Here is a 25,352-nt window from a genome sequence, read left to right on the forward strand (position 1 = left end):
AAAATAAATATTTTACTAAATGTATTCTACAGCTGTCAAAGTTAATTATTATTATATTTGACACACATCCAATTTTGATAATATTATCCAATTTTGATTATTTTGATTGAGTTTTTCTTTTATTTCTTTATTTCTTTTTGTATTTATTTATTTTCCAGATAATATTTTAATAATGCTTTGGCTTCATATGTGTTTATATAATATCAATTATTTTAACACATTATTATGTTTAACACATCTGCAAATTTCAATAGTTTATTCATTTATTTTCCAGTTAATGATTAAATGTGCTTTGTCTTCAATACAAAATAATTTATTTAAGCAACATGTTGTGTTTATAATATTAGACTTCTCGTACAATATAAACGGGTATATATACGGGAACAATAAATAAATAAAGGGGTCTCTTTGCAAGAAGATCACCATATTTGTGGTCCTTGGGATCAAAGCACTTTGAAAATCCCTGTCATAGAAACTTGGACATGGGCTCCTTTGACTTGGTGCAACAAGCATGCACCTAGCAACCACCCAGAACACCCTAGCAACACATTAAAACCACTCAGAACACCTTTGCTACAAGATAGCAACACCCAGGAACCCACCCATCTTTGCGGTTAAATAGATCCAATGGAGAGTGAAAGGAAATGATTTGAGGATAGAGAGTGGTAATGACATCAGGACACGTCGCATGCCAGCCTTGACCATGTTTAATCCACATGACATCATAGTACCCTTTGACCCTGATTCTAATACATTTTGTTTTGTCTTGAGGCTGAAAAGAACACCATTTCAACCCTGCTTTTGTCTCGGGTGAATGGTGGGCCACTAATTACCTCTCCTCCCCTTTCAGTCTTTGCTCTTCTGTAATACAGCTTAACATATTCACATCCCACCCTAAAGATGTTCATGAATATGCATGAGCCCCCTCAGTTTAATCCTCATGATTGACAGGTTGACATCTTAATCAGATTGATTGATGGAGCACCGATTCCATTCGATCGGATATCTCGTCCTCGCCCCTCCCTCTTTCTCCTCATACATTCCTATGGCCGTTCCCACACTGTCATTAGCCATCACGCTAAGTAACTTAACCTCCCTCGCTAAGGTCTCTTTAAGCTCTCATCCTGATTGCTTCGTCTGAATAAACTTGTTGCGCTCTGTTTTGCGTGAGTGTGTGTTTTTGTGGTGTGGCGCTCACTAAGCCCCCCTGCTCTGGTAATTGGACCTGCTTTCTCCGAGCGCAGCAGGAGCTGGCAGTGCGGTGGGAAAAAAAAGGCCAGAAAGTCATTCTGTGTGTCCAAATGCACTGCACAAATCCATGACATCAGTATTCTGGTCAGACTTCAGTTCAGACACAAAGAAAAGTAGTGAAAAAGGAGGGGAAGGCGAGAGAGAATACGAGACTGAAAAAAGAGGCATGCACAAAAGTCTTTTGACTAGGAATTAAATGTGGCCCGTAGCTGGCTCGTTTTTCATACCGTGTCTTGGAGCAAATACGTTTCAAGCTCACAGAACAGAGAAATCAATTGCTGCCATTTAAAAAAAAGAGATTGAGAGTTTGATGATGAAATAAGGGTTGATGGGTTTGGTGACTTTTCTCTCTTGTTTTTCAGAACAAGGTGGAATCAGACAACTTGAACAGCCGTGAGCCTGATTCTCTGGACTGACAGGTGAGTGACAGGACGTTGGTCAAATGACACAGGCACATACCAAGTCTTGATCTTATTAAAAAAAGCTGTCCTCTTGTATTGGATTCTCCCAGTTGTATTGGACATGCTGATCATTCTATATATTGAACAGGAAAAAAAGAAAAGTACAGCAGTGGAACCATGGTATCGTGTCGGTTATACCTTGGTGCTATAATACACAGTGGCCTCAAAGTGTTTGGACACTTAATCTGCACTTAAAATAATTCCAATTTTATTACATTAGATGCAAGTAATGAAAGTAATTTCTTATGCTCACACAGGCTGCATTTATTTGATCAAAAATACATTAAAAACAGTAATACTGTGAAATATATCTATATCAAGAAACAGTCTCTAATGTTGAAAACACTTGTGCTGTTAATTAATAAAACCTAACATTAATGTTTTTAATATATTATTATGTTGTAATCATATCACATTTAATCACCAATGTAGAAACAAGATAAAGGTAGTAGCCGATATTTTAAATATTTGCTTAATGGAATCTTTTTATGAAAGAAGAGCAGTATCACCAGATACCACTGAGATTGGCAGAAACTGTGTTATGCCCCCTTTAACTCTTTTCCCGCCTTTTTTTTTTTTTAAGTTGCCAGCCACTGCCAGGGTTTTTGATCATTTTCACAAAAATGTAATGGCCCATAGAATAGTTTGTTGTATGAATATCTGAACATGCAATATATCAAAAGAAAGAATAAACCCTCTGCTTTTAAACAAAACAAAAACCGTTTTATTCTAGCTTCATGCATTCCTTTTTTATCAACACTTAAATAGGGGTAAGTTTCATTAAAAAAAAAGCAACATTTTGAACGAAAAGCTGAGAAAATCACATTTTTGTCAAAGACAGATCAGATTCAGAGTGATGATCAAACACAGATGGAGTAGATGGAGTCCATCAACACCCCTACTGCTTGCACAGTCCTATAGCTCGTCCTGGGTCAACATTTCATTCAGTAACATTAGATAGTTTTGCTGTTTAATGTTGATGATCGCGTTATTTTACATATGCATCTGCTTTCTTCTTCGTCTGTGTTTTGATCTGGAGATTTTGTACTCATTCAGAAGTTACGTAATAGCGCCTCCTAGCATCTAACAGTGAAAACACGGAAACGGAAGCGTTTTCTCACAAATAATGGGAAATTCCCATTTTCTCACACTCTTTCCGTTCATTTAAGACTTCATTTAACTCATTTTAGACTGTGCTTGCGAGGATACTCAGTAAAATGGGTATTTCGGCATAATTGTGTGTGTTTTTGTCTGTTCAAGTGCTGTCGGAAGTGGCTTTACGTGCGCACGAGTGTGTGTGTGTGTGTGTGTGTGTCACAAAGACAGGAGATTCACAGACGTGCGCCAGAACAGCACTATGTTTTCTTTTGTGTCTTTTAAATGGTTTAAAATCATGTGCACGAGTATATTGTGATCAAATAATGTTCTAGTCATCTAGTACATTTTTGTATTTCTTTATTTTACATTTATTGTACATTTTAAAGTGCCCATGTATTGTTAGTGACATTGTATTTCATGGTACAGACATGGTAAAGAATGCTGCTATTAACGGGGTACATTGTAAATGTACCACAAATACCATAAAATGTGGTATTACTATAGCACATGTCCACAAAACACCATGATACTTTGTGTGTGAGAGTGATTCCTATGTACCAGATAGGAATCGTTGATGCATAAGGAAAAACAGAAATGACTGTATAAATATATGAATGAAATAAAAGGGGTGAAAGTAGGACACGGGGTCAGAGCTCTGTGGGGTTCTCCGCTACAAACACACGCACACACAGCATGACCTTTTTGCATGGTAGATTGACCCTCACTGAAAACACACAAATGCTTCATTACTTCTGCCTCATAAACACTTACAATGTCCTGACAAAGAATGACCTCACATACATACGGACACACACAAACACATACAACACCAGTCAAGTTTGGACACACCTACTTAGTATTTTCAACACAACTGGAAGTATGGGAATTAGGTAGTGACCACAATTTATATTTATCTACAAAACTAAGAATTTACACATTTAAAGACTTTTTAAAGGTACAATAAAAGTGGTTCCAGATCAGCCATGGTCACCATTCACTTTTACTGTATGGAAAAGTGCAGCTTGGACATTCTGCTAAATATCTACTTTTGTGTTCCACACTAGGAAGAAAGTTATATGGATTGACAGAAAGGATATGGATAGAAAGTTCTATGATTCAATTTTTGAAAGCAAAGAAAATAAAGACATCCCTAAATATTAGTATAGGGTTACACTTTATTTTAAGATGTCCCAATTACTGTGTAACTAATACAACGATAATTACTCAGTAACATTAATATACTATAACAACATACTATAGAGTTAGGACTGGGGTTTTGGTTATGTATAACTTAGTTATTACTACAGTAAATACATGTAACTTGTAACAAGTATGATTGCTTAATTTAATGAAATAAAAATACAATAATAATAATTTAATATTATTACAGTTGTGCTGCTTAATTTATTGCATTTAGGGAGAACCCCCCCCCCATATCCTATTTCCTATACCATGTAAAGCTTATATATTACTCATATATAATTTTCATTATTTATATATTGTATTGCTATCTGAACTGTACCAGTCACGTGCAGAATGCTTACATGCTAGTTTGAAATGTCTTTCTGCATGACCCGGAGGTCAGTGAACTTTCACCTACGATTGAATCCTAGGCTTTATGTGAGTGCTTGGATCAGTTCTGTTTATTCCTCCCACACTCTCTCTATCCCACACCCACCCAGCAAAAAGATTCCTCTGATAAAGATCTCCCTCTCTCCATCTCATACACACCCACGTGCTCGAACAATATGCATATGGTTTCAATCTTTCCAGCTGTCCCACAGTTGCAGTCATGAGAGGCCATCCTGGAACAATACAGCTTGTGTGTGTGTGTGTGTGTGTGTGTGTGTGTGTGTGTGTGTGTGTGTGTGTGTGTGTGTGTGTGTGTGTGTGTGTGTGTGTGTGTGTGTGTGTGTGTGTGTGTGTGTGTGTGTGTGTGTGTGTGTGTGTGTGTGTGTGTGTGTGTGTGTGTGTGTGTGTGTGTGTGTGTGTGTGTGTGTGTGTGTGTGTGTGTGTGTGTGTGTGTGTGTGTGTGTGTGTGTGTGTGTGTGTGTGTGTATGACATGTCTCCGAATATGAAGAGAAGGAAAAGACATCGGAGAGGAGTGGAGGATGGAGGCAATGGGTGAGAAAGAGACATGGTCTGTTTTGTCTCCCAAGGTTTCTTTCTAAGTCTCACATTCTCCTTCACACACACACAAGCACGCATACTCTCTTGGGATGAGATATGCTCTAGAAAGTAGGCATCCTGATTTCCCAGCAGGCCGTGTTAATGGAACATCAGGTTCAATCTGCCCCTCACTCTGTTTTGTTTCATTTTGTTTCGCCCTGTCTCTGTGAGGTTACTGTACATTTCTCAGTCCCAGTTCTCAGTCTCAGGCTTAGTTATAGTCTAAGACCAACATTATACCATGTTTACATGCACTATACTTTTGGTTTCAGTCACACGAGGCAGTTTAGGTGAAAAGTTGCAACTGAAGTGCTATTTCTCCTTATTATTATTTTCTTTCTTTCTTTTTTTGTTTGGATAAAAGTGAGTTTCTGTCTCTCAAGTTTTTATCGACCCACCAGTGGTCGATAACATTCTGTTTATTATAAGTGCAGTTTTTTTATTATATTCTTGTATTGCTAAATAAAAAATAGTTCAAATGATGTATTACGACAGGCAATAAGATGGAGAGAAGACAAAATGGTATGAATGGGCCGTTTATAGCTGTTTTTAAACTACCTGTACAAACACTTTTCCCCTCAAAACTCCAAATAACTTCCATGTCCGCCACATTATAAACGTTTTTCCACTTTGTTTCTTTTTATTTCCTTTCACCTGGTTTGGAAGGTATAAATAACTCCTTCAGAGACATGAGTCAGTGTACCTGTTTTCTTTTGGTGTCAGGAACAACCTTCTCTTTTGTAAAAAAAAAAAAAAAGGAAAAGGACAGTTCTTGTTGTTTGTCTGCCGTCCACCCCCTCATCAGATGCGCCAAAGCTCTTTAAAGCTGGTAAAGCATCCGTAGGGGTAAGTTTGAGCTGTCAGTCAAGCTTCACAACGCAGTGACTGGCAGATGGACTCTGTTTTCTAATAAGGTCATTCTTCTTTCTTAATTGGGCACATTCTTGGTGGCCAGCGGTACCCAATCTAACACTCTGAAAAAAAATTATATATGTGTAATCTCGAAAATCCCAGTAGAGACCCAGAGCTAATCCATCATTCTATTTCTAAAGGTTATTTTTGGAGAAAACTTCATTAGAAATAGCACTCCTTTGAGTGTATGTCAGCAAAAGTGTTGGTTGAGGCAATATGTGGGAGGATGTGGGATGAATAGCGTGTGTGTTTTTAGATGTGTTTTAATAGAGCAACAACAATTTTTTTGGGGGGGGGGGTTGTGGTTGAATATTAATTTCTGAAAGCGCACTATTTTGTGCTCGGACAAAACATTGGGCTTCTTCATTTAGATTGGCTTCTGCAAGTGTCCTGCAGTTGTACTGGTGAGTGTGTGTGATTTACTGTATGTTTGAGTGTGTGAGATGAGAGGAGGGGCCGTGACCCATCCCGCAGTGCTGTTTGTATTTTTCCGTGGTCTGCTGCCGTAAGGACGTGTAGAGATTTGTTACCTTGGGTACCATTTATCATAGTAACAGCATCGTGCAGGGGCAACATGGGAGGAAACCAATCATCCATCATATACATGGCCTGTCTCCACAGCAACACCACGGCCCGTGACCAGAGTCGGAGGGGCTGCTGGGGGATTGAGTGGATCACTTAGATTATGTTCAAACTGCAGTTTTTCTCAAATCAGATGTTTTCAGACAGACTGTCCACACTATTAATTGCAAGTAACCAAATAAGATTTGTGCGTCCAGACATAACCAATGTACCTGCATGGTTTGCTTTGGTAATGACGTAGGCCTACCCACGTTTTTGAGGAGGCTTTCAAAAAGGATGCAGGAAAAATAGAAATGCATCAGATCTAAATAAGCGTCCCGTCGAGTCGTGGTGCAGAAAAACTCAGCAAGACTGGTATATATTGATGTTCCGTGCTGTAGTCACGTCCGGCTTTGCTGTGCAGCAGTGTTTGAAATCTGATTTGAGTGCCTAGTAGGGCTGTACGATTAATCGAAAAATAACCGAAACCGACATTCAGAACTTCTAACCGACATATTTTTCCCATGTCGGTTATTTCGGTTTTCACGTGACTCCGCCCCGTCAGTCACATCAAGTGCAGTTTGCAGGCACAGAGAGATGCAGGAGCAGTTATCTGTGTTTATAGATGCCCAGAATCACTATAGTAGCTGCATGTTTTACACAGTTTATACAGGTCAGTTAATCACCGTTCTTATAGCCTATACGCGCTGCCACCGACACACACACACACACACACAGACGGCGGCGCGCGCAAGCCCCGAAGCCAGATCGCTATCACTTTCGTACTCATAAAGTTTGTCAAGTAAATGCGTTTAAAGGCTTGCCAGTTTCAACATTTAAAGCGATTGTGCACTATTCAAAAATAACAATACGTATCCGTTCAGTGCTCAGCTTCTTTCTGTGACACAGCCGTGTCGCGTCTCTGACAACGCGCGCGAAGACTTCTTTCACCTGCGTCCTCACAAAGCTTTGTCAGTTCTATGTGTTTTAAGCCCTGCCAGTTTGAACATTAAAGCGAGTTTAGACCATCAGATGTGTATTATGTTGAACGTGTATAATGATGTGTATAATGCCTGATATATTGATAGAAGCTCGCACATCACGTGAAGATCGCGCGCAGAAACGCAGTGTCAACGCTGTCCTGTGACTAAAGTAAAGTCACTAAAGTAGCTTAGAAACTCAACCGTTATAGGCATATATTTTAATACCTTTGAAGTAAGTACAAACCACAGCTTCATAATGAATAGAGACGGTATGAGTAATTCACACACAATCACTCTCTCATTAATGCATTCAAATAAATGTAATGTAGGCCTACTGTGTTAATTTATCTGTATCTGATGTACAACAAACCGAAATCCGCCCCATAGACAATCACTGCTGAAAGTGAACCGTTTCCTTCAAGTGTTTTAAAATCACAAAGAAATGCACTTTTTCATTAAAAAAAAAAAATCCACCTTTAGTAGAAAATATTTACAGTACAAACCTTATCAGGAACTTAATCAAAAACCTTACGAGGGCAAAAAAAGAAAAAAAAAGAAAAAAGAAAAAGCTAAATAATCGTTCATTAATCGTAATCGAGGTAAAATGTTCAATTAATCGAGGTTTTTATTTTTGGTCAAATCGTTACAGCCCTAGTGCCTAGTGTTGTTTGTGGTCAATGTGGTTTGAATCCGATTTGATTTTTTATTTTTTTTGCTGTCCAGACTTTCAAAAACCCATCCATAAAATCTGGATATGCAAAAAAATCTGATTTTTGCTGGCAGTCTGAACATGGCTTTAGAGTTCTGAGCTGGACATCGTGACAATTCTGGGCTAATCTAAATGAGTGCATACTATAGATTTGTATTGCTTTTGTTTAAAGGTAGGGTAGGGCTTTTTTTTATAAACACTTTTTGTTATTTTGGTTGAAACTCTCTTCACATCCTGATAGCAATAGAACAGAGCTGTTCAGAGACTCGGAATTATGCGTTTCAATGTCAACACTATCAACTGCAAATTGAATCTGCAGCTGTCAGGTGGTACAAGTAAGAGTTCTGTAATTATTTATGTTCTTTATTATTGTAATGTAATGAGCTTTGACATGTATTAAACATGAGGTAGTTTAACGTCGTCCCTCGTCTCATGACACTTTGCAAACTCTGCTGTGAGCGTTCATGCTTTCAAAGCTAGCTTGCTATTGCTAGCTTCGCTGAAATTGCCTACCCCACATTTAAAGCGAATTAGAATTATGACTAAGGCCCCGTTTACACTAATGCATTTTTGTTTTGAAACACATTACTTTTGCGACGGTTACGCCTACGTACCGTCTATTACGCCGTAAAACGGATACTTTTGAAAACAATGCAGACAACTTTTCATTTTCTGTCATGATGTACATGATGTAACTACAGAAGAGTCAAGTTTTAAATAGGAAAAATATAAGTCTTTGGTCATTTTTGAGCGAGATACTAACGGTCTAATCAGATTCAAGGATCTATGCTAAGCTATGCTAAAAGTTCTGCCGCCAGACCCAGAGATCGCCTGAATGGATTCAAAAACGGTAAAACTCAACTGTTTAACTCATGGGGAGTTTGAAAATGAGCCTATTTTCAAAAAAAGTGGAGTGTTCCTTTAAACCAGAAAAATGCAATTTTTGAAATAAAATAAAAAATTATTTACTTATGAATCATTTTTATCTTTTGAGGATGTCTCCAGTGACAACAAAGTTTTATATATACACTCACCTAAAGGATTATTAGGAACACCTGTTCAATTTCTCATTAATGCAATTATCTAATCAACCAATCACATGGGCGTTGCTTCAATGCATTTAGGGGTGTGGTCCTGGTCAAGACAATCTCCTGAACTCCAATCTGAATGTCAGAATGGGAAAGAAAGGTGATTTAAGCTATTTTGAGCGTGGCATGGTTGTTGGTGCCAGACGGGCCGGTCTGAGTATTTCACAATCTGCTCAGTTACTGGGATTTTCACGCACAACCATTTCTAGGGTTTACAAAGAATGTTGTGAAAAGGGAAAAACATCCAGTATGCGGCAGTCCTGTGGGAGAAAATGCCTTGTTGATGCTAGAGGTCAGAGGAGAATGGGCCGACTGAATGGGAATGGGTCTGATGAGTCTCGATTTCTGTTGAGACATTCAGATGGTAGAGTCAGAATTTGGCGTAAACAGAATGAGAACTTGGATCCATCATGCCTTGTTACCACTGTGTAGGCTGGTGGTGGTGGTGTAATGGTGTGGGGGATGTTTTCTTGGCACACTTTAGGCCCCTTAGTGCCAATTGGGCATTGTTTAAATGCCACGGCCTACCTGAGCATTGTTTCTGACCATGTCCATCCCTTTATGACCACCATGTACCCATCCTCTGATGGCTACTTCCAGCAGGATAATGCACCATGTCACAAAGCTCGAATCATTTCAAATTGGTTTCTTGAACATGCCAATGAGTTCACTGTACTAAAATGGCCCCCACAGTCACCAGATCTCAACCCAATAGAGCATCTTTGGGATGTGGTGGAACGGGAGTTTCATGCCCTGGATGTGCATCCCACAAATCTCCATCAACTGCAAGATGCTATCCTATAAATATGGGCCAACATTTCTGAAGAATGCTTTCAGCACCTTGTTGAATCAATGCCACGTAGAATGAAGGCAGTTCTGAAGGCGAAAGGGGGTCAAACACAGTATTAGTATGGTGTTCCTAATAATCCTTTAGGTGAGTGTATATTAGGAATTAGGAATTTTATCACATTATCACATAGCAATAAACAAAAAAGTGTACAACAAAAGTAAATATGCACACAAAAAAATTGAAATATTAATTACAATAAATATGAATATGAATGAATAAAAAAACTAAATAAAATGAAGAAATATATAAATAAATACAGCCGCATACTGCAGTTGCAGTTTAGTAATCAGATTGTGACTGAAAAATAATGCTTTTTAATTACTTAACTTTAATACAATTTCTGTTTTAGTGTTATTTAAGCTTTTACGATAACTTTTTTTAGCAGGCAATATGAAGAAGCACTTCTGTCTCTTCTACTAAGTGTCTGGGTGATTTATTTTTGAGTATGTCCACTCTGCACAACCCTGCAGCAACTGGGTCTTTGTAAACAATCTACTTCAATCCTTTGAGCCCTGGCTGCAGGTGTGTGTGCGTGTGTGTGTGTGTGTGTGTGTGTGTGTGTGTGTGTGTGTGTGTGTGTGTGTGTGTGTGTGTGTGTGTGTGTGTGTGTGTGTGTGTGTGTGTGTGTGTGTGTGTGTGTGTGTGTGTGTGTGTGTGTGTGTGTGTGAGAGAGAGAGACAGAGAGACCCCCTTCAGGGTATGATAGTGAGCATAGTATTTTTGGCAGTAGTTAAGGCCATTATACCAGCAAGAGTGTGGAAGAGAGAGAGAGAGAGAGAGAGAGAGAGAGAGAGAGAGAGAGAGAGAGAGAAAGATAGAGCTCTTTTTCACTGTGTCCACCAGGAATAGCAACCACCCCAGGGGTCTCAACGAGACTTATTTCCCCAGTTGCTTGTATCGCTCTACCAGCAACGTCCGTTTTTACTAGTCCAAAAAAGAAATGTGGAGTAGTGAATCTAATGGAGAACATGTACAGGTCATGTTTCAGCCCAAATTCAAAATAAAGTAATAAGAAATTGTATTTTGAAGTAAGAAAATGAAGTCTAGGACCATTATTATATATATATATATATATTTTACAATCAACCAGTGTCCATATTTCAATAAACAACTTAAACACAATTAATATTTATGACCCAAGCATATTCTGACAATATCTGTGTGCTGAACTGCTTACAGAAAATAATCTTCCTGAAGAGATGAGATGTAAATGACAAAACAAAGAACAGTCATCAGACACAAAATAAAATATAGCTATTGCAACAATGTTTTAGCCCTAATTATTAAATGTGCAAAGTAAACTCTTCTCTGGTGGAAATCACACATTATTTAAACAGACAAAAATGCTAGAGAATTGTAAGCTTTTAATAGCTACTCATGTTGTTTGGTTTGTTTGTTTGTTTGTTTTTTAAGCATATTCAGTTAAATTTAGTACAGTAAATGCTCTATATATAAAGTAATATTTGTCTGTATTCTACCGAAAAAATTGTGGAATGTTGTGGGATGCTTGACAATGATGTAACTGCAAAACAATCTGAATATTCCTAAAATAAGCTTAGTTTTATAATTGAGGCATTGATTTCTCGTTTGGTTTTGGGATAAAATATTAGCAGACATTTCTTGACAGTATTTGTGAGATTCGCTGAGCTGTTTTGTTTGAGAGAGGAGGGTCATTCTGGACTCTGTCTTTAATAAATAAACAATAAAGAAGCCAGAGCTTCTCAATCCTTTTTATATCTCCTGTGACATTCTGATGGATTACACAGCCATCTGCAGCAGAATGTGTGTGTGTGTGTGAGTGTGTGTGTGTGTGTGTGAGGGGAGGGGGGAGGGGGGTGAGCCATATTTTACACACATATATAAATCCAGACAGTCAGTGCTTTGTTATGCGAGTTTGTCAGCAGGCCATTTGGGTTAAAGGGAGTGAGAGACAGGTGAGCAGGTTGAGGGTTGTGCATACAGAACAAAGATGGACGATAGATGACTGATGGGACAGAGAGAGATACTTCAGAGAGTGATTGAGTGTATGAACTTCGTTAATTAATCTGATCCTTTTAATGAGTCAGATCAAAGGTTCATGTATAATTAAAAAAGCAGAGCAATAATGCACCTGCTTCATCAGGAATTATGTGTGCGAGGAGAGAAGAGAAGTGGATTCTCTCTGTGAATCTCATAGAACCATGTTATATTTCATTCCAGAATCCAAAAATAAGAAATGGTACCATAATTGTTTGCTTTGTAGCATTATTTGCAAATCAATTTATTAGCATTTGTTACGCTGACTTAATTTGTTTTTGCTAATTTTAGTTTTTATTATATTATAATCTTCAGGGATGGCTACATTTACCAAGAGTAATGAAAATAATGTTGCATGTTTTTTTTCTCTCTTTTGATTTTGGTTGAGAAGTGACCTGGAAATATTCTCTTGAGATTCACCCACATATAAACCAACTAGTCTAGAAACTAGAAAAGTCTCACTGTCATATTTATGCCCCAAGGGTTTGTTTAGGGGCACAACCTTTTCGATTTATCATCTTGAACATTAACTCTCAACGCCTGGCCTTGACCTCCATCACCATCAACATCATCAATCTGCCGTGAGCTCAGGGTCCTCTGTAGTTATGCCCCAAATATCAGCTGGATGTTTTCTGAATCGGTAGACATCACAGATTGCACCCTTGTTATTAAATTGTCTTTTAATATGGCATCTCTCTTTTCAAATTGATTGCTTGCAAAATTGCCCCTCAGGAAGACAGAAATCATTGGTAATTAGGTTAATACGTCTGCAGTCCGGTGAGGAAAGAGCCTCTCATCCACGTCTCACTTTGTGCGCTAGAGCAGCTGTCAGAAAAGAGTGTTCAATAAGTTTGGAGATGAGAAAATGTTCTTATTTTCCTAAAGGAATGTTTTAAAAGAAGGGTTTAAGCAGCTCAAGCGATTATTACAGGATTATGTAACTTGGTGCTGAATGTCATTTGAATGCATTTATATGTTATTATAATCTGATATAATTTGCTCTTTTTATGGTTCATTTCAGCACAAAAGGCTTTTTCCATTAAGATATTACAGATGACTGACTCTTACCTAAGACCGCTCTAACAAGTTTTCACACAAACACAGCTCTGAGCCTTTGCGACCGATATTTGGGTTATTTAAATGGATGCATCTTCTGGAAAGGTTATATATATACGGTACACCAGACATTTAATGGATTTCTTTTTTGTTAATTTGTTTATTGGTTAGGACAGGCCATTCACACGACTGACATGACCACGTCTCTGACACTTTCTAGAATAGTCTTGTGATCCTGAGGCATAAAAATAAAAAGTCTTATCTTCAGTTTTGCCCAGCAATCAAATATAATATTCAAAAAAGTATATAAGAAATAATTGATTAGTCAATAATTTAGCTTATATTGCCATATGTTGTTCAAAAGTTTGGGGTTTCGTAAGGTTTTTGAAATAAGTCGCCAAAGACTGTATTTATTTGATCATAAATACGGTAAAACAGTAATATTGTGAAATATTATTTATTATTAAAATAACTTATTTCTATAACATATTTTTATAAAGTAATTTTAAAAATATAAAACAATTCCTGTGATGGCAAAGCTGAATTTGCAGCATTTTATTTTCATTTGCTCAAGAAACATTTCTGATTATTATCAATGTTGAATTATATTTTGCTTAATATTTTTGTGGAAACCGTGATGCCTTTTTTCATGATTTATTTTGATTAATAGAAAGTTCAATACAAAAGTATTTATTTAAAAAATAAATTTTTGTAACAATGTAAAAGTTCTTCATTCTTTTAATGTATTCTTACTGAAAAGTATTAATTTGGTAGTGTACATATTTTTATCTAAATATTTCAAAGTTTTCATCCCTAAAATGCTATTATGTCCTTACATCACTGATTAAAGTGATAGTTACCCAAAAATAAATAAAATTCCATATATATGGGAGAGCGTAAATTACAAAATATATATTTTTTTTAGGTGAACTATCACTTCAAGCATCTTTTGAACAGCCCAAGCTGCCATTACAGCTTCATAAAAACATGGCAAATTGAACTACAATGCGGCTTACCTGTAGCCTGACGTCGTCATACTCAATTCTAGTCAGAATATGAGTCTGATCTGCTCCGTTGGGCTGTGATTATGGCGCGTGTTTCAATCGAACCAGGAAAGACCTCAATTGGATAGACCTACAACCAATCAGAGCAATGGAGCGACGCATAACGTTAGTTGTCAAATGTCGACAGAACTCAACTGCACTGTGTTGCCAAGTCCGCGGGTTGTTTTCCATGTCTGTGGGTTGAAGGTCTGTGGGTTTTTTCTGGAGAACCCCCCCCCCCCCCCCCCCGGAGAGCTATTGGACTTGTTTTTGGCTAGTTTTGAGTAGCAATTGGGCGGATTTTATTGTAAAAACTTGGCAACCTTGTCTGCACACACGCTGGAATAAGTAACATTAGAAGAAAAAGATAAGTGTAAACGATCTTTGCCGGTGTTGTAAAAAAAGAATTTAAGGATACACAGAGTACTTACCAACACGATCATCATTTCTGAGAGAAATAGTAAAGGTGAATGCATATACGAACAAGTTCTCCGTTTAGGATTAGAACAAATTCAACCCAAGTGCCTTTGATGACGTGGATGATTACGTTACTGTTGATCATCTGTCCATCATCGTCTAAAGCCCGCCCTGACAATTTCATTGGTCCGAACAGTTTCTGTTCGGGCATAATTGCTCCTCTACGGATCAAGTCCAGACCGAACTGCCCAAGCTCAAATGTTGTGGGGGGGGGGGCTAAGTTCGGCTGGCATCCAGGCTAGTTTACCTGGAGCTTTTGCATAGACCTGCAATTATAGAAAATTAACAGTCTTGGATCCGAATCAAGAATTCAACAATGCTACTATGACAGAAAATACATTGTTTATTAGTTGAGTTCACAGTAAGCAGAGACACAAATAGGGATGATCCCTTCAGACCAGACAACACCCAAGTCTTTTTGCTGCAAGGTAGTGCCAGTCTCACTCCCTGAGTTTGCAAATCTCTTCTTTTGTGCCCCGGCCATCTTGCATTAATGAAAGACTTTTGTGATTGTACCTCAAGATTAAAGATAGAGAGAAATAAGAACACCATCTTATTCTTTTCTTATTTCTGTTTCACCCACAATTCCTTGTGTCAGCAAGTCAGGAAGGGTTTGTTAAATTAGGACTAGCTAAATGATATTCAAGCTCCAAGAAGAGTTGTCGGAGATGACAAAGTACAGGCAGGGAATGATCAATGATGAATACAGTTTGATGCATAGTATTGATTGGAGCCAAAGTGAGTGTTGCTATGATTTAGTCTCAGGTGTGGTTGATCCAGAGTGGGCTCAGAACTGGTATTGATCTCTGAGCCACCTGAAGGCTCCTGCCTGCCTGTCTGTGAAGTAGTGGTGCAGAGGAATGGAAGGACCCTCCATCAAAGTCACTGTGGGCTACTTGTAATGCAGTTCTGGGATGAAGAATGAAACATTTAGTTCTGATAGGGGAACTCCATTTTTTAGGTATTTCACAATTTAAGAAATCGTATGTGGTTTGAGGTAAAGGTTTCTCGTGCTGATAGTCTTAGGGTACGTTCCAGTTGCTTAATAGTTAAAATTGCTTGATAGTAGCCAAATTAAGTAAGATTACAAATCACAGGGAGTGTTTCTGTTTAGTCTGAAAGGCTAACTTTACCGTCCATTCATTGTTCACCAATGAATGTGTGGGGTGCAGCATTTTTATTTAGGTAAATACGTTTCAGATGTGATTTTACAGTTGTTTAAGGTTTTGGAGTGAACTGATGAAAAAGGCAACAAGACGGACTCAGCGCTTTAATATAATAAAGTCTGGAGCTGTTATTTATGACACCCACCACCACTTACTATGACGGCAGAGCATGACTGAACATCTCAAATTTGGCGGAGGTACTGATGCTATAAAACATACTGTAAATCACCCTATTTTAAAATAAAGAAATGACTCATATTGTGCACAATTGTGTCTGGTATGTATAGTAGCTGTGTTCACCTCTGAAGGGGACTGTGAAAACAAAAGTTTGACGAGAAATGAGTTTTCATGCACAAAACTTTATCAGCTAACCTTGCGTTTAAGTATTTTATTCCCAATTCAATTAAGCTACATCTGATTCTTGAAATGGAACAATATTCTAATGAAATTATATGAATCTTTATTGGAAGTTGGATGTTGTCCATGTAATCATTTTATTTGTAGTTATGTGTGTGTTTGAGATGTCTGGACTTGTGCTTCTCCTTTGCTTATATCATATTAAATAAAATCATATAAAGTAATTTGGAAAGACTCACCCTCCACCCTCACCACTGGGGTTTCACAGGCATCGGTAATAGGCCCCCTTTACTTTTTCCTATGGTGATTCTGTAACATCATTCTGTCTAATTCTAGAGATTTATTCAAGACACCCAGGACATTCATGACCCCCTACCACGCCCCACTCCTACAGTCTTCCCACTATTACATCTCAGCCAGCCTTTGTGATCTGCTTTTTAGTGGCTTTACTCCTCCATGACTAACTTACAAAATAAAACTTGGACAGGCAACTATCCTTTATTTTTTTAACCCCCATGGGGTCTGCAGTCGAAACTGTTAAAGGGTAACTAAACCCCAGCTCAACGCTTAACTCCAACCACTGGCAATATTTGAAAAATGCTGGAAAGTGGGCAGAGCACAGAGGGGACGAACCGAGGGCGGGACTGAGCGGAGGGCGTGCACCTGAGACCCGCAGTGACAGATTGATTGACAGCTGTCTGACTCGCGAGTCGCAAAGATGGAGAGCTAGCTTTGCAACAGAACGATCATTCTCCCCCACCTTCACATGAAGTGGAGGAGGGTGAATTGTCTATAGGCACAGACCCGGAGCCTTATCAATGCGAGCCGCTGGCTCAAACTTCGTTAACTCCCGATGCCGACGATGCTAGTGAAGCAGCAGCGCAAGAGAACTGACCTAATCTATGAACAGTCAAATCCTTATTCTGAATACCACTAAAAATAGATCAGATACATACGATGTATTTTCATTCAAATTAACTGAATCAATAAGCAGCGCAGGACCAATAAGTTCAAACCTAATAGCCTATTATAAACAGATTTCCTCAAATAAAAGTTTGACTATATACGCTAGCATGTTACGGTATTGTTGTTCGTTACCACGGCAACTCCTTGCGTGTCAGGGTTTGAAAGCACATCTCATGGGTGGCAATAATATTGCAAGAAAAGCCTGTCGTGTACTGACAACTGCATTATTTAACCGTATTTTCTTCATTACAATGTTAAAGCCAGTGTCAAGTAAGTTTCATTCATAATGTTTCTAATTCATGTAACATGAGAGTTCATTCTGGAGTGAAGCCGTTCTCATCATGTGATTGGGGAAAACATTTCTTAGGGCATGGTGAGCTCGTGCCAGGGGCGTGTGTAGTGAGACGTTGGAAGAACCATCATACGTCACGATGACCTACAACGTCCAATAGGAAAATTCAACTGCAGTAGCCACCGTTCAACCTTAAGAGGGCTGCACTAGACTGTTTTACACCATAGATTATAGAATTAAAATACTTTATACCCAAATGTCAAAACATTTACTCGAATCAATGCAGCATTAATAAACCACAAATCTTGCAGATCATTAACTAAAAAAAGTTGGTTTAGGGTTTAGTTACCCTTTAAGTGTCTACTTTTATTTGTGTACACTTACAATAAAAACTAAATGTTGTGCTTTTTGCAAAATAAAGAAAGCAAACATGATGCGCAATCTGCATCTTCTGTAACTTAGTGAATACTTGTCACACAAACATGAGACAAATGTCTAAAAAAACTTTGGAATGTCAGGTTTAAATAATGGAAATCAAATCGAAAACAAATACTCTCTGTTTATGTAATCTGTTTGAAAAGAGAGAGATGTCAGTCGTTCGTGAGTCTATTCATTATCCGCTAATGTGCCCATGCCCACTGAGAGCACGTTCTGTTCAACGACAAATTCTCACACGATCAAGGCAAGTATCTCCACCCGCATCAACTCAAAAAAACGGCAACAACATCCTTTAGTCTTATGGACATATTTACTATGTATTTGGGCCTTATTTCAGTGACATGTTTTTTTTTTTTTTTTCAAAAAACCCTGCATAAACATTATTCTTTCAAAAATACAAGCATGTAATATGTCAGAGCATGTCAAAACTTCTAAAGGGGCCCCAAAACTGTCTCAGACCCCTAGGGGTTAAATGTATAACAAACTCTCAATAAGACAAAATCTCACAATACAACTCAAAATCTTATTGGATCACATGTATCTTTATATGAAATCTTTATAACAAAAGAACATAATCTTGCGTGTCTAAACACTGCAGTGAGAGCCATTATTTGAGATGGTATTTGAAATAGAGATTGCAAAGCTCATTTCACTGTGAATCTATGCCCTCTCCTCTGTAGTGACCATTCGTCACGGTACACCCCTGTCATTTCCTGTTCCCAATTTTGGCAACTGTGCCTTTGCCTTGTGCCCCTTCTTTCCAATACAGACAGATGACAGCAATCCCTCACCACTGTTAGCCTCATATCTGCAGGCTATGGCCGTGAATGAGCAAAAGGAAGAGTTTGTTGATCTTTTTCCGTATCTCTCTCACTCTGTCTCTCTCTTACTGCTTTGTCTTTGAGCCGTCCTTTGTGTTTCCGTGTGTCATGGGTATTTATTGTGGGAACGGCTGCGGCCTGTGAGTAGAGTTAGCTTACACGAGAATACACACCCACATGTTATTCTCCCCGTTCCCTAGATGTGTGCATGCACACCTCCGTCATGGAGTCATGTATCATCATTCACTCCATTACTTATCCATGATTTTCCTGCTCTGTTTACCAATTCAGCAAAGAAAAGTCTCATAGAATTAAAGGGGTAGTTCATCCAAAAATGAAAATTCGGTCATTATTTATTCACCCTAATTTCGTTCCAAACCTGTATGACTTTTTTCTTTTGTGGAACATAAAGGAAGATACTTTGAGAAATGTACGTTAGCTACCAATGATTTTTTTTTTTTACTTTTGAACTGTATTCATAAAAAATAATTTCCACAAAAACAACTGTTTTCATCATAATAATAATAAATGTTTTTTTGGGGCAGCAAATCATCATATCTGAATGATTTCTGAAGGATCATGTGACATTGAAGACTGGAGTAATGATGCTGAAAATTCAGCTTTGAAATCACAGGAATAAATTACATTTTTAAAATATTCCAATCGAAATCAGTTATTTTAAATTGTAATAATATTTCACAATAGTATTTGTGATCAAGTCTTGGTGAGCATATCTTACCAACCCCAAACTTTTGAACGTTATAGTGTATAAATAGCAAAAACTCTTTAAATGAAATGCTAATTAATGAACTATATTATATTAGATGCTTCAACAGTGCACATGCAAAATCGGGTTTGAGTAGCTAAAAGCGTTCGTGTTGTGTAGAATATATTTCAGATTTAAGCAAATTCACTCATGGCCATGGATTCAGAGTTTTAATATATGAGACGAGAACCATTGGGAAGAAAACAATGGAGGAGCATTTCAGCATGAACTGATTTAATAACCGAAGCTTTCCTGCTTATCTCTCAACCAACAAATCCACTACTCACCCAGAGGGCAAAAACCTTCCCGCAATGCCACTCTACCCTATTACTGTAAATAATAACCATTGTGCCATGGCCATCAGTTCAGACAAAGCATACCTTGACAAAAATCAGGGGCAAAAAAGAGCTGCAATAATTTCTGGCTGGAAAACCTGAGGACTCATAGATTTTTAATTTATTACACACCTTGTACGTCGAGGTGAAAGCCTGTCATCGCTTTTAAATACAAGCATGCTTTCAGAGCAAAAAGGATCAGTTCTTTCTGCTGAGTCAGGGCTGGTGCCCTGCAGGCCACTGTAGCAGAGCTGTATTCATTACCTTCTATTCCTCTGAGACGCAAGCTTTATTAGAGAGCGACAGACGGGTGGGGCATGAGTTGAATCAAACGGAAATGTTGAGAGGGTAGAGCCGGGTGCTTTATTATCAGGAAAAGAGCAGAGGAAGACAGGGCGCTATGTAATGAAAAACAAGTTTAATGCATTTGCACATCAGATTTCTCCTGCAATTGACATCTGAGAGAGGAGAAAGTGAGAGAAACAGAAATAATTAAGGTTTCCACTCGGGGAAATCTACATGAGAAACACTACAAAGTGCTGCCAGTGCTGGCTGCGCACAAGTGTGCAAAGTTTTTCTGAGAGGCCAAACACATTCATGCGATCGATGCTTTATGCGTTCTAAGTTATTTGGCATTGTATAATTTTTATCTCATCTGTTTCTCCACTCACGCCACTTCCAACTCGACCCATCATTTTGTGCAGCACTTCTTAGCTGGCCTGCACTGACCTTGGCATTTCACTTGGATTTATGGGTCAGCGGAAGCCTTTGACCAGTCATATTTCACCCTGTTAACACATCAGCAAAGCATGGCTGAACACAGTTTAGGTCTTGTCATTTTGTTTTGGTTATGTGTAGCATGATCTTATTTTTTTTAACTGCACAGAAAGAGTATTTGTACTCCCTGTTCATTTGTGGAATAGGTTTGAAATGACATGAGGGTAAGAAATTGATATCCATTCATTTGTGAGTGCTTAAATCTACTGAATGTACTGCCTCACCACCCTCCACTTTTTTTTTTTTTTTGTAGGCTTGGGCTCGTCTATGTTTAGACAAGCTGTTCATTATTCTTGTAATAGTGATTGTGTGTAAATTTAATTAGGCGTAGGAGTAATTAAGGTGTCTTCAATAGTTTGGAAGAGGGCTAATGAGACTTCTTCAGCTTCCTGTTAGGTTTTGCCTCTCAGGTCTCCTGAAGGAAGTCTTTGCACGGCAAGGAAGTGTGTTTCTGTTTTCGGTTTCTGCTTCTTTCTCTGAGGTGAAATGCTACTTTATAAAGACGAGATTTTTTTTGCTTCCATCTTCTGTCTTCAGACGTCATTCACACTCCGCACACGTCTGAAGAAGGAGAAATTGGGCAAAAAAAGAGACGAGGAAATATCATTAATGTCCTGTCAGTGTGCTTTGTGTCTTTGAAATTATTTATTTATTTGTTTAGCTCATTTAATGCTGAATGTAATTTGACATTGCATTATCCTGAGGGTTTGTGAACACCTAGTACAAGGAGAGAGAAAAAGGGAACGGAAAATTGAGATGGATGAGAGCTGGAGGAATGGAGGTTGTGTGTGTGTGTTTTATGTCACGAGAGACAATATTTGTTAAATGTTCTTGGTGTAGCCTTTGGCTCTGATAATCTGCTCAGAGATGAGTGTAAACAAACTCATTAAACCCACAAAACAGACCGTTTAATAGTTTCATTTGGTTTGACAGCTCGTATGCACACACACACACACACACACACACACACACACACACACACACACACACACACACACGTTTGTTTTTGTGAAATGTGAGGACATTCCATAGGCGTAATGGTTTTTATACCGTACAAACCGTATTTTCTATCCCCTTACACTGCCCCTGCCCCTAAACCTAACCCTCACAGGAGACTGTGCAGTTCACTTTCTGTGAAAAAAAACTCATTCTGTGTGATTTATAAGCATTTTGAAAAGTGAGGACATGGGGAACGTCCTCATATTTCACCCTCTTTTTGTAATACCTATGTCATACCCATGTTATTATACACATTTGTGTCCTGATATTTCACGAAAACATGCCCACACACACACACACACACACACACACACACACACACACACACACACACACACACACACACACACACACTCAGGCAAGCGCAACGTTTTATTATAGTAAAGGGTTCAATCTTTAAATTCTGTCCTTTTATTACATTTCTTGATTTGCACAGATTCAAATCAAGATCTTGTCTTCATGCGAGTGTCAACACAATGAGTGTAAAAATGAAAATTCAATGCACTTTTTATGTATTTTGAATACTGTTATAATGTCTGACATAATGTCAAACTATTGCTTGTCAGTCTCCAAGCTGCTCTTGATTTAAAACAAGAAAACAAGATAAAGAAATGAGTTTAAAATAATTAAACTACATTTTACAATTTGTATTAATATATTTTAAAATGTTTTTTTTTTTAAATAATATTCATTCTTATTAGTGGTTATTAATGTATTTTTAAATATCTGATTATTTCATTTTTAAGTTTGTCCAAGCATTATTTCTCTGGCACCGCATCAAACTTTCACAGATCTTTCATACTAGCTAACTAAATAACTGACTAAATAAATAAAATGCACTGCAATTTATGTAGGTATAAAGAGCAGCAGATAGCAAAAATGTTAAAAAGAAACCTAAATGGAGCATAGTTATTTCAATCAGTGAATCGTGATTTTTGACAGAGTCTTCACTTGTATGAATCAAATTTTCCAATGCTACATATGAGAGGACTGTTCATCAATAACAGTACAAGTAGCCATGTGAAATTGCTGGTTGTTTACACAAGCTCTGGGTGTGTTGAGTTTATGGAATGTATGTGAACCACACCTGCTTTTGAGAAGATTTTCAGAAGAACCTGTAGGTTGATCCATGATCACATATTCCCGTTTTAATCACCATGGGGACACCAGAGGATCTCGGATTTGAGTTAGTGTGTTGTGGTGAAATATCAAAGCGTAAGTGCCGGCCAGAACAGAACCTTAGTCACGCTAAGGTGTGGTGAGGTATTTCCCCAGAGCGTTGTCATCCTGAGGTTACACAAATTGTTTTTGTGAGCAGGTGAACCACTCCAGGAATAATACTCAGAGGTGTGTGTCTTTATACATGAGGGACAGTGGGCGGTATGATGTTGTTAATGCCATTAGTAGTACAGCAAGTTGTGCTCCACTGGGTGGGCATGAGAAATAATCCAGAGCAACGGTGCATGGCAACATCTAATCCACAGAAAACCGATTCCCTCAACCCTGAAAGTCCTTTTTAAGCCTTTCTCTGCTCCATGTTACACACACACACACACACAGAGAGAGAGAGAGAGAGTAACCAGCCAGTAGAACTTCCCTACTGTTACTTTTCTAAATAGATCCACTTGCTCAGGGCATGTGGAAGGTGTATTACTTCAAGTGCATGTCCAGAATTTATAATGAGTCTTTCATCCGAGCCTGGCCCTTACTGAGGAATTGTTACTGTGTTCTGGCAATTTGGAACCCATTTTTCTATTCAGTGGGTTTACAGAGTAGGAGAGAGGGAGGTTCAGACGTACAAGGTTTTTCTTCAGTGGCACTGGGTAAATAGTAATTTGGAATTTTTTTTTTTTTTTTTTTCCTGAACTGAAATCCATTTTTGCGTCTTCTTCTTCACAAAAGTTGCCAAGGCCGAAATGAAAAATAAATAAATAAACAAACAGAAAAACTCATATACAAGACTTGTAATTGAATTGGCATTGTATTTTCAGTCACATATGGGTTTGATATAACCGTTGGAAGCTAGTTTCTGCCATGGAGAATAAAATATATAAAGGGTAATTGTGACTTTTCAATTGCGAGTTTATATATTACAATTCTGAGAGATAAAGTAGAGCTGCACGATTCTGGATACATTGAGATCCACGGTTCATTTGTTAAAAATAGAGATCAGGATTCTGAACAGACAGCTAAACAAAATATCATGTGATTTACTAGAGGTAAACTAGAGGTTTTAAAATTTTTTAATTGGGGCTACAACTAATGATTATTTTGATAATCGATTAGTTGGCTCTTTTTTTTCCTTTTTTTTGATTAATCGATTAGTCAGAAATAATGATATAATTCTTTTAATTTTCATTTTATTTTATTGAAAAAACACACTATTCCACATCCTACCCAATGCTGTCCTTCATACAAGCGTGTCAGCTGAGTGCTGTGAAAACATACATAGTGAATATATATACAAAAATTAATCATGGATTTACAACGTATAAAACCAAAAATACTAATAATAAAGTAATTAATAAAACAGGATTATTGTAGTTATTCTATGGTAACCCTTGCTTCAAATCCATAGTTTAACTATATCGTATTTGTGTGGCTATACAAGTGGTAATCAATACGCCAAAAAACATGATTTTACTATAATAAACAATGGTTAGTGTTCATAAGGGTATATGTGTGCTATATATTATGTGCAAAAAAGTTACTAAGCAAATGGAAAGTTTAAATCCCTACATTAAATTGATATTAAAGAAAAACAAAAACGCAAGCTCAGTGTTAGCAGATTAGAGGAATGTTCTGCAGGAACACACACACACATTCGCTATGGATAAAGTCACCCATTTCTGTCATTCCTTTATCCTGTAAACAGGCTATATGGAACGTCTTACAGTTATATCCAATTACACACTGTTATTCCTTTACAGTCACTACTCTCATAAAATACGTGAATTACATGTTGACTTTTAAACCTAAATTTAGCGTTCAACTTCAATTTAGCGTAAAATGAATGTTTTTGCTCTGAATATGAATTGTCTCTCTCTCTCTCTCTCCACTGCATTCTGCTGTCTGTTTGACGCAGTGAAGTTTGAAGCTTAATGCAGACTGTCAGGACACGCTTTCATGCAAAATGGAAATACTCGCATGAATTAGTAACATTTACAGATAAGGATATAACCTGTAAAATGAGCGTTTTGCGCTGAGGACGCACACGCATCTGTTAAACACTAATGCATTCACTTGAAGCTTAAAATAAAGAATGATCATGTTTGGGGCACTTGGATCACAGACCTTTCCCGCAGCAGCTCACTCTGTTTCCTCCAGTATTTTTAGATGCATTTTGTCCATAGAAATGCGTTATTCAATGCTGTCATTTGGCGCGACTAGTGGACGTTTTCCATGCACGGAGGGCAGACCTGACTGATCGATGATGAGAATCGTTGTCTATGATTTTCATTATCGATTATTATCGATTTTATCGATTAGTTGTTGCAGCCCTATATTTCATTAATTTATTAATTATTCAGTGACGTGGACGTTTATTAATTATTCAGTGGGACGTGGGCGGAGCTGAAGTGACGTGATGACTAACAGACAGCAGATAAATGGCTATCCACCTGTCACTCAAAGTGGTCACGCCCTTAATTATGCTGAACTTTAAGGCTTTATATAATGTTATCAAACAATTCACCCTCCTCACAGTTGTCATGAAGGGCAAAATTAGCCGTATAGACCTAAAGCACAGTTTGTACCAGAC

The 25,352-nt window shown here is 37.9% G+C and overlaps 1 protein-coding gene across 3 annotated transcripts in view; it reads left to right on the forward strand.

Moving 5' to 3' along the window:
- sulf2b (sulfatase 2b) overlaps positions 1–25,352 on the forward strand; it is a 189,180-nt gene that overhangs the window by 33,234 nt on the left and 130,594 nt on the right. For all 3 annotated transcript variants that reach the window (XM_079803668.1, XM_079803664.1, XM_079803661.1), the window contains exon 2: positions 1,614–1,670. The gene's annotated coding sequence lies outside the window, so the exon portion shown is untranslated. The remainder of the gene's footprint in view (positions 1–1,613; positions 1,671–25,352) is intronic.

Source organism: Gobio gobio, assembly GCF_949357685.1.
Source record: "Gobio gobio genome assembly, chromosome: 21".
NCBI classification, from domain to species: Eukaryota; Metazoa; Chordata; class Actinopteri; order Cypriniformes; family Gobionidae; genus Gobio; species Gobio gobio.